The sequence below is a fragment of the Sinocyclocheilus anshuiensis genome, unplaced genomic scaffold, assembly GCF_001515605.1.
Source record: "Sinocyclocheilus anshuiensis isolate Anshui unplaced genomic scaffold, SAMN03320099.WGS_v1.1 scaffold1858, whole genome shotgun sequence".
Lineage (NCBI taxonomy): Eukaryota > Metazoa > Chordata > Actinopteri > Cypriniformes > Cyprinidae > Sinocyclocheilus > Sinocyclocheilus anshuiensis.
The window spans coordinates 25581-33936 of NW_015546141.1; positions in this window are offsets into that span (position 1 = coordinate 25581).

Here is an 8356-nt window from a genome sequence, read left to right on the forward strand (position 1 = left end):
TTTACAGCTGCTGCGGGAACCCAGTATGTGTCTTCCCCTAATCTATTCATCTATTCATGGATTTTATGACAATGAAACTCTATAAAGCACCGAAATATCAGGCTCTGAGTTTACTTTGGACCGGCGAAACAGAAAAGATCATTATAATTAGACATTTACTCTGTTCTTTAATCAGCATGCGGGCCAAGTAACAGGACACATCAGATTCATGGAGAAAGGTCATGATCTATCAAAGGCAATCGTTGGAGATTATTAGGCCTATAATTTTATGAGGGTGCTTTACCTGCATTAATCAATGATCTTTAGGGTAGTTTTGGTTTCTTACAGAAGTTGTTCTTTGATCAAACCCCAAACACTAAGGCTTAAAAATGAAATGAAAATGTGCTGGAAATGTACTCACCTTCAGGCCATCCAAGATGTAGATGAGTTTGTTTCTTCATCAGATTTGGAGAAATGTAGCATTACATCACTCGCTCACGATTCGATCCTCTGCAGTGCATGGGTGCCGTCAGAATGAGAGTCCAAACAGCTGATAAAAACATCACAATAATCCACAAGTAATCCACACCAATCCAGTCCATCAATTAACATATTTTAAAGCCAAAAGCTGCGTGTGTGTAAGAAACAAATCTAGGGTTGTGACGGTGAGGATATTTTCCCACTAGTTAATCAACGAGTGACAACACCAGTTATACTGGTATCTGGGGGGTTTAGTTTGTTTGAGTTTTCCCTCTTTTTCTCGCTTCACTTTTAAATAGCTCGCAAAAGCGCCGCGTGCATTTTACTTTCACTTTCAAATTAGTGGCAATTCGGCGACAATTCAATTCAAGCAACAACAAAATACAACGTCAAACGCATAGAACTTTTATTAACAAAACAAATAAAAATACACCATGCTTAGACTTAGTTCCTCCCATGCTATGTAGCATATCGGGCAGCAGTCATTCTCCATCGACTTCGGTCTTGGGCGAGAGCTTCGGCGTCATCCCATGCCGTGTTAAGCATCTTCAGATCTTGTAGGAACGTTCTTCGCCAGGTGTTCTGGGGGCTTCCTCGTGGTCATTTAGCGCCAAGGGGGACCATCGCATAGCGGTCTTGGGGATCCGGTTGTTCTCTATACGAAGAATGTGGCCGGCCAGTTGGAGTCTTCTACGGGCGACGGTGTTATGAAGTTTGCACGCGCCACTCCTTCGAAGTACCTCTTCATTGGTGATGTGATCATAAAATTGGATCTTCAGAATTCGGCATAGGCACTGCTCAATGATGTTACGGAGGATGAAGATTTGCTGAAGAAAACTGAAAATCAACGAATAAGAAATGCAAAACGAATAAGAAAGCTTGGAGGCACAGCATAAATCTTGATGTAAAATAAAATAAATAAATTACACAAATTTTTAATTAAGTAAAAATCAGCAAACACTTTGGAACCAAATAAATGAGAAACGACCTTGCTGAAAAAAACAATAGACACCATCACACAATTTGTAATGGTTTTACTGGTTATAATGGGAATTGTATTAGTTTTAAAGGGTTAGTTCACCCAAAAATGAAAATTAGCCTGTTATTTACTCACCCTCAAGCCATCCTAGGTGTATATGACTTTCTTCTTTCAGATGAATCCAATCGGAGTTATATTAAAAATTGTCCTGGCACTTCTAAGCTTTATAATGGCAGTGAATGGGTGTTTCTGTTCAACAGTCCAAAACACGTTAAATAAAGTGTGCGCATCCATAATAAAACGTGCCTCACACGGCACCGAGGGGTGAATAAAGGCCTCCTGTAGCAAATCCATGCGTTTCTATAAGAAAAATATCCATATTTCACACGTAATAAACACTTTTCTATCACTTCCGCTATCTGTCATATGCGGAAGCAGTTCCGGCGGATGGCGTAGGACATCGGCGTTTCGTGATTAGTGACGAACGCAGAGAGAGAACAAAACAAAATGCCGGTCATGAATTAGAAGTACAAACCGAGGATTTGTAAAGAAAAATGTCGGAGGATTTCGATATAAGCCAAGAGGAGACTGGTTTTCCTTTACTAAAGTAATGAAACTTGGCTTCTTTTGCTCCTGTAAACAAAGTCGTGAGACTAGCATATCTCAGAGGCGCATCCTACGTCATCCGCCGGAACAGCTTCCGCATACGACAGTCAGCAGAAGTGAGAGAAAAGTGTTTATTACATTTGAAATATGGATATTTTTCTTACAGAAACGCATCGATTCGCTACAGGAGGCCTTTATTCATGCCCTGGAGCTGTGTGAGGCACGTTTCATTATGGATGCGCGCGCTTTATTTAACGTGTTTTGGACTGTTAAAGAGAAACACCCACCCACTGCAATAATAACGCTTGGAATAGCCAGGACAATTTTTAATATAACTCCGATTGGATTCGCCTGAAAGAAGAAAGTCATATACACCTAGGATGGCTCGAGGATGAGTAAAACACAGGCTAATTTTCATTTTTGGGTGAACTAACCCTTTAATGGAAACTGTAATGGACCCTGTGGGTCTCTACTGGTAATTGGTCGCCTTCTATTGGTGGCTTGTTAAAACCAATAAATCCAAATGGAATATGTCCCAAAACACTACATAACTGTTTTAATGGTTTTAATGGTTAAAAGTTGATGGTTTGTAATGTTTGTAATGGTATTTGTAGTGGAAACCATTAGAATTTTTTGTGATGGTTCTATTGTTTTTTTTCATGTTTAAAATAACTTCCAAAATCACCTTAGATAAACGGCAAAAGTCAACAGGCTTTTCAAAATCCAAAATATTGCCAAACAGGCGCTTTTGCATTTCGTTTCGAAACAGTCTTTCACTATTGTCTTGTCTTTCTAACCTCACTCTTCTTTTCAGTCAGCTCGACTCAATCTCCACACGTGATAAATAAAATCTGATCTGTGATATGACTGTGATATGCACTGAGCAGCCGCATTCAGTTTTAATTGCAGTGTCTGTTCTCTAAATGAACTAAATTATTTTAGCAAGCCTAAACAAATCCATCAAGACGTTTTTAACTTCAAACCTTAGTTTCCAGCTAAAATATCATTAAATTGCTTTCTCCAGTGAAAAAGTCGCCTTGTCTGAATCAGGAGAGAAATCTGCACAGATCAAGCACTGTTTACAAGCAAGAACAGTCCAAAACAGCTCTAAACAAATATGCCAGTGGATTTTGATGTGAGAGGACATATTTCACTGGAGGAAGCGTTATTATAGATTATGGACTCGTATTTTAGCCAGAAGTGGCGATTTGAAGTTAAAACCGCCTTATTATTGATTGTTGCTTACAAACACACAGCTTTTGGCTTCTCAAGACATTAACTGATGGACTGGAGTGGTGTGGATTACTTGTCGATTATTGTGATGTTTTTATCAGCTGTTTGGACTCTCATTCTGACGGCACCCATTCACTGCAGAGCATCCACTGGTGAGCAAGTGATGCAATGACACATTTCTCCAAATCTGATAAAGAAACAAACTCATTTACATCTTGGATGAGCTGTGATTTTAATACATAAAACAGGTGAAAAAAATCCCACACTGAAGCAGAAAAAACATCCAGCCAACCCACGTGTCTCCATCTGTAACAAATCCACATTTAAATTCCTTACAAAATGACGCTCCTTCCCATTTGCCAAACAATTTTTCACTTTTTTTGCTTCTTTTTTTGTCTCGCGTGCTGTGCGAGCTAACCAAGATGTTGAAAATGCAAATATTTTCCAAATGTCTGGGGATTTTGTCTATGAAGTATCGAGTTTTGTGGTCTCAGCTGCGCCGCACATTGATGTTTTATCAATGACATTGGGATCGTGGCATTCAGGGCCTGAATGAGTCTGGACGCACAGCCTCCGTGTGTTTCCAGCCTTAATGAGAAGATGTTTGGACACAACTCTCCATGTTTGAAGTCGGCTTATAATGGCGCCCTGTTGTTTGAGCAAACAAAGCGCCTGTAAGTCAAACAACAGTCGAGTATTGCACTGTAAATTATTGCTTTGTAAACCCACGGTAACTATTTGTGTGCAAACAGCTTCACGAACATTACAAATCAGAAGCCGGTGGTCAGACTTAAAACAGATTTCTCTTCAAAGACGTGTTTGCATGTGCAGTTAAAGCTGAGAAAATGTCATTTTTTTATACTCTGAGAAACATGAATATGAGTTACATGAGCAGATGCTGGACTCTTACAGCAAATTACCATGATTTGTGAATGTGTCTGTGTCAGTTGCTCAGTATACTGCCTACATAGACAACTGCCTTTTAGGTAAGGATGGGATTTGTAACGATTCTTTTAGTTCTTGAACAAAATGATTCAGTCACAGAATGAGTCATTAGACTGGAAAGTTGATTCACAAATGAATTCAATACAGTTTGGTGTTAGCGTGTTGCAATAGTAACACTGTAATACTCTTATAAGAATAACAATACACAACAGATATTGGGTAAAATAATTCTTAATTCATTTTCAATACTGAAATTACTTTTTTTACAGGATTGAATGAAATGTACTTATATTTATAAACGACAGTTCACTTGACCTGTTCACCATCTTTCATCAATAAATCTAAACAAAAACACTTGTTTTAGACATATTTGTTATTACTATTTTTTAAAAATAAAATGAATATTTTTATGACAAAAATAATATGGAAAATCCTCTGGAAGGTTTTTTTATGTAAAATTTTCAATGTGACAAACAAAAATAAAAAGTAGCCTAACTAAAATTTATAAATGAAAATATAAATAATAAATACAAAAATATATATTTAAATAAGTAAATTCAGAGGGAGATGATGAAGAAAATAAAAATTGCAATTTAGAAATAAATTTAGAAAAATAGAATTCGAAATTTTGCTATTATAGATACAGAGCGGGAAAAACAATAAATAAAAAATAGATATATATATATAAATTACATGCAAACACATTTATTCATATAAATAAATTAATTAATTCAGACAAAAGGGAGATGGTAAAATTTAATTTGATATAATTTATTTAGGTTTTTTAATGATACAAACAGGTGGGAAAAACAACAAACAAAAAAATATATTTATAAATAAAAATATATTTAAATATATTCAGACAACAGAGAGATAATGATGAAAATAAAAATAGAAAATATATTTAGATTTTGCAATGATCAATGTGCCGTGGGGAAAACAAACAAAAAAAATTCAAATATATAAATAATAAATTAAATTATAATAAACCTATTCTGATAAATAAGTAAATTCAGACAAAAGGGAGATGAAAATGATATAAACAATTCTGAAAAAAAAATAGAAAACAATAATCAGTTATTTTATAAAGGTAAAACCGTGCACGTCATACTTGTGAAAAGAAACTAATGATATTTTCAGATGGATCTGATGTGACCTGATGAAAGAGATCATGGAGAATCACGTTCATCAGAAGCACGTCCAGTGCTCTGAGACTGATGCTGTCGCTCTCGGTGTGAGGTTGGAGGGCGGTGCTGTTCACTCATTAACCCTACTCCAGTTTAACGAGTGCCGCAACCTCGTCCACGCCAACATAAATACACGCGCCGGCCAAGCGCAGGATAATTATTTAGTGCTCGGCGGCCTCATCTCTCCCCCTCCCAGCTCGCACATCCACAGCCCTATCTGTTGATCTGACGTTATTTACGGTTTACTGTTATTGTCCAGAACAGAAACTTATTAAAGTGCAGTTATTAAACGTTCTCGCAGGGGCAAGATCTGCCGTAAATCTAACGTTTCCCAGAGTCCGTCGGACCCTAATGGATGGTTATGGTTATCTAGTTGAGTTGTTTGCACAAAAATGCTGTTCCCCACCAGAAAGAGACGATGTAATCGGATTTTATAAGAATTATTAAGCATCTTCGACATGCGCTGCAGTAAAGATGATTTGGATTAAGGGGTTTTTATGTGATGAACTGTGTTTTTGCGGCCTCCCTTTCAACCACCTAGTCATCTCGTGTGTCTTAAAAGTGACGTGACGTGTGGCCAAATATGGTGTCCCATACTCGGAATTTGTGCTCTGCATTTAACCCATCTAAGTGCACACACACACACACAGTAGTGAACACACCGTGAACACACACCCGGAGCAGTGGGCAGCCAACGGGGAGCAGTTGGGGGTTCAGTGCTTTGCTCAAGGGTCTCACCTCAGTCATAGTATTGAAGGTGGAGAGAGCGCTGGTTATTCACTTACCCCACCGACAATTCCTGCCGGACCTGAGACTCGAACCCGCAGCCTTCGCCGCTGCCTAATTCTCAAGTCATCAAGTTTAAGAGCACGGCAATGTTAGGAACAGCATACTGGCATAACAGCCGTAATGCTTGTACTATTTAAGTAGTTTGCAGTATATACGCCATGCAGGGTTATTTTAGTTTACTAAAACGATAAAAAAAAACATTTCTGTTACTTCAAATAAATATCAATTGGAAAAAAAAAAAATCTAGTTGCCACAGCAAAATTTCTCATTTTCATTTAGTTTAACCTTTAGAAGTAAAATAGCTAAAATTTAAATATAAATTTTAAAAAATTATAGACATTTTTAAAAAGTAACAAAAATGACAGTACACTAAATTTAATACAAAATATAAAAATAAATGTAAAAACATTAAAACAAAAACTTAAACTGTTTCTTTCAGCTAGATGCCAAAGCTCATTTTTATCATTTTCATTTATTTTAACTTGATGTAAAAGTAAAACTGAATTAAAAAAAATAAAATAAAATAATATATATATATATATATATATATATAGACATTTTAAATAACCCAAATATTTATAAAAATGACACAAAACACAAAATTGAGTAAAAATATAAAAAATGAATGAACAAAAAATTACAACAAAATATTAAACCGTTTATCTTTTAGCTAGTTGCCAACACTGTAAAAAATCTGATATAAAATTAATGAAAACTATAGACATATTTATTTTAGAAAAATAAATAAAAATAACAAGAACACAAAATTTACAAAAAATTAGGGCTGTCAACCGATTAAAATATTTAATCGCGATTAATCACATGATTGTCATGAGTCAACTCGTGATTAATCACAATTTAATCACACATTTTTATCTGTTCTAAATGTACCTTAATTAATACTTTTCAAGTTTTCAATACTCTAATCAACATGGGCATGGAGAAATATGGATGCTTTATGCAAATTTATGTTTATTAGTGAAACCATACTCAACATAGAGCATAAAGACTAGACATGTTTCAAAGGTCATAGATGTTTTTCAAAGAACTTGTTCATGTCTATTTGACACATGAAAAAAGAACATGGAAATACCAGGTTCCTACTCGAGTTGTTTATGAAGAACAGAAAGTCCATGCTTTTCAGCCATTCTCTTAGCCATGTCCTTTGTCTTCGTTTCTTTTGTTTGGACGTCACAAGCCATAGCTGCCAGCCTGCCACAAAGAAAACTATTTCGTCCTCAGAATCCATATTTTTATGAATGGCGCGAAACGTAATGCTTACATCTATTAGACACATGAAAAAAAGAACATAGAAATACCAGGCCCCCATTACTTCTCTTTCTTTGCCCTGAGCAATTTACTTAAGGCGGGCGTACACGGTGCGATTTTTGCTGTCGTATGAGCTCGCAGGCGATTTTTTTCTCTCGGGAGAAAATCGCAGATAGTCGCGGCTCGTACAGTGTGAGAAGAATTGCGGGCCGATCCGAGAACGTTACGAGCACCTCCCGTCCTCCCGATAATTTTCAAACATGTCAAAAAAATTTGGACGCTGTCGGTTTAAATTCGTAAAGTATGTGCATTTGAACGAGACGATTTGGCGATCCATCTGAAGTTGACCAATCAGAAGATGACAAAAACCACATATTATGTATATAAATAGTCTATATAGTAATTTTAGTTTAATTATACAGCTCTATTTTTTTATTTGTTATTCCGAATTGTGGCAAATTTGCCGTTCAGCTTTATGAATAAATATGCCTGTTGTATTTCCGGCAAAACGAGCAGAAATTCAGAAATGGCCTAGGCTACTCCCTCGAGTTCTTTATCAGAATCCATATTTTTATGAATGGCGCGAAACGTAATGCTCCCGTCAGAGTTTGTAAAATCGTAGTAAATTCGTGTCGTGTTTGACTGCCTCCGTACGATTTTCGGATAAACTCAATCCTGACATGTACGAGGGCTCACGACGTTCCGAGCTTCAGAATCGCACCGTGTACGCCCGCCTTAACACAAGCCTGTTTACATTTTCGCAGGACAGGGCAGCTCACTTCTTCTGAACATGCAAAATGTACATTTATTATTTATTATTACATTTGTTTGCCTCTCTGTGCCCACATACTGTATTTTGATGCAGCTAGATTCTCAATAAACCTGTTTT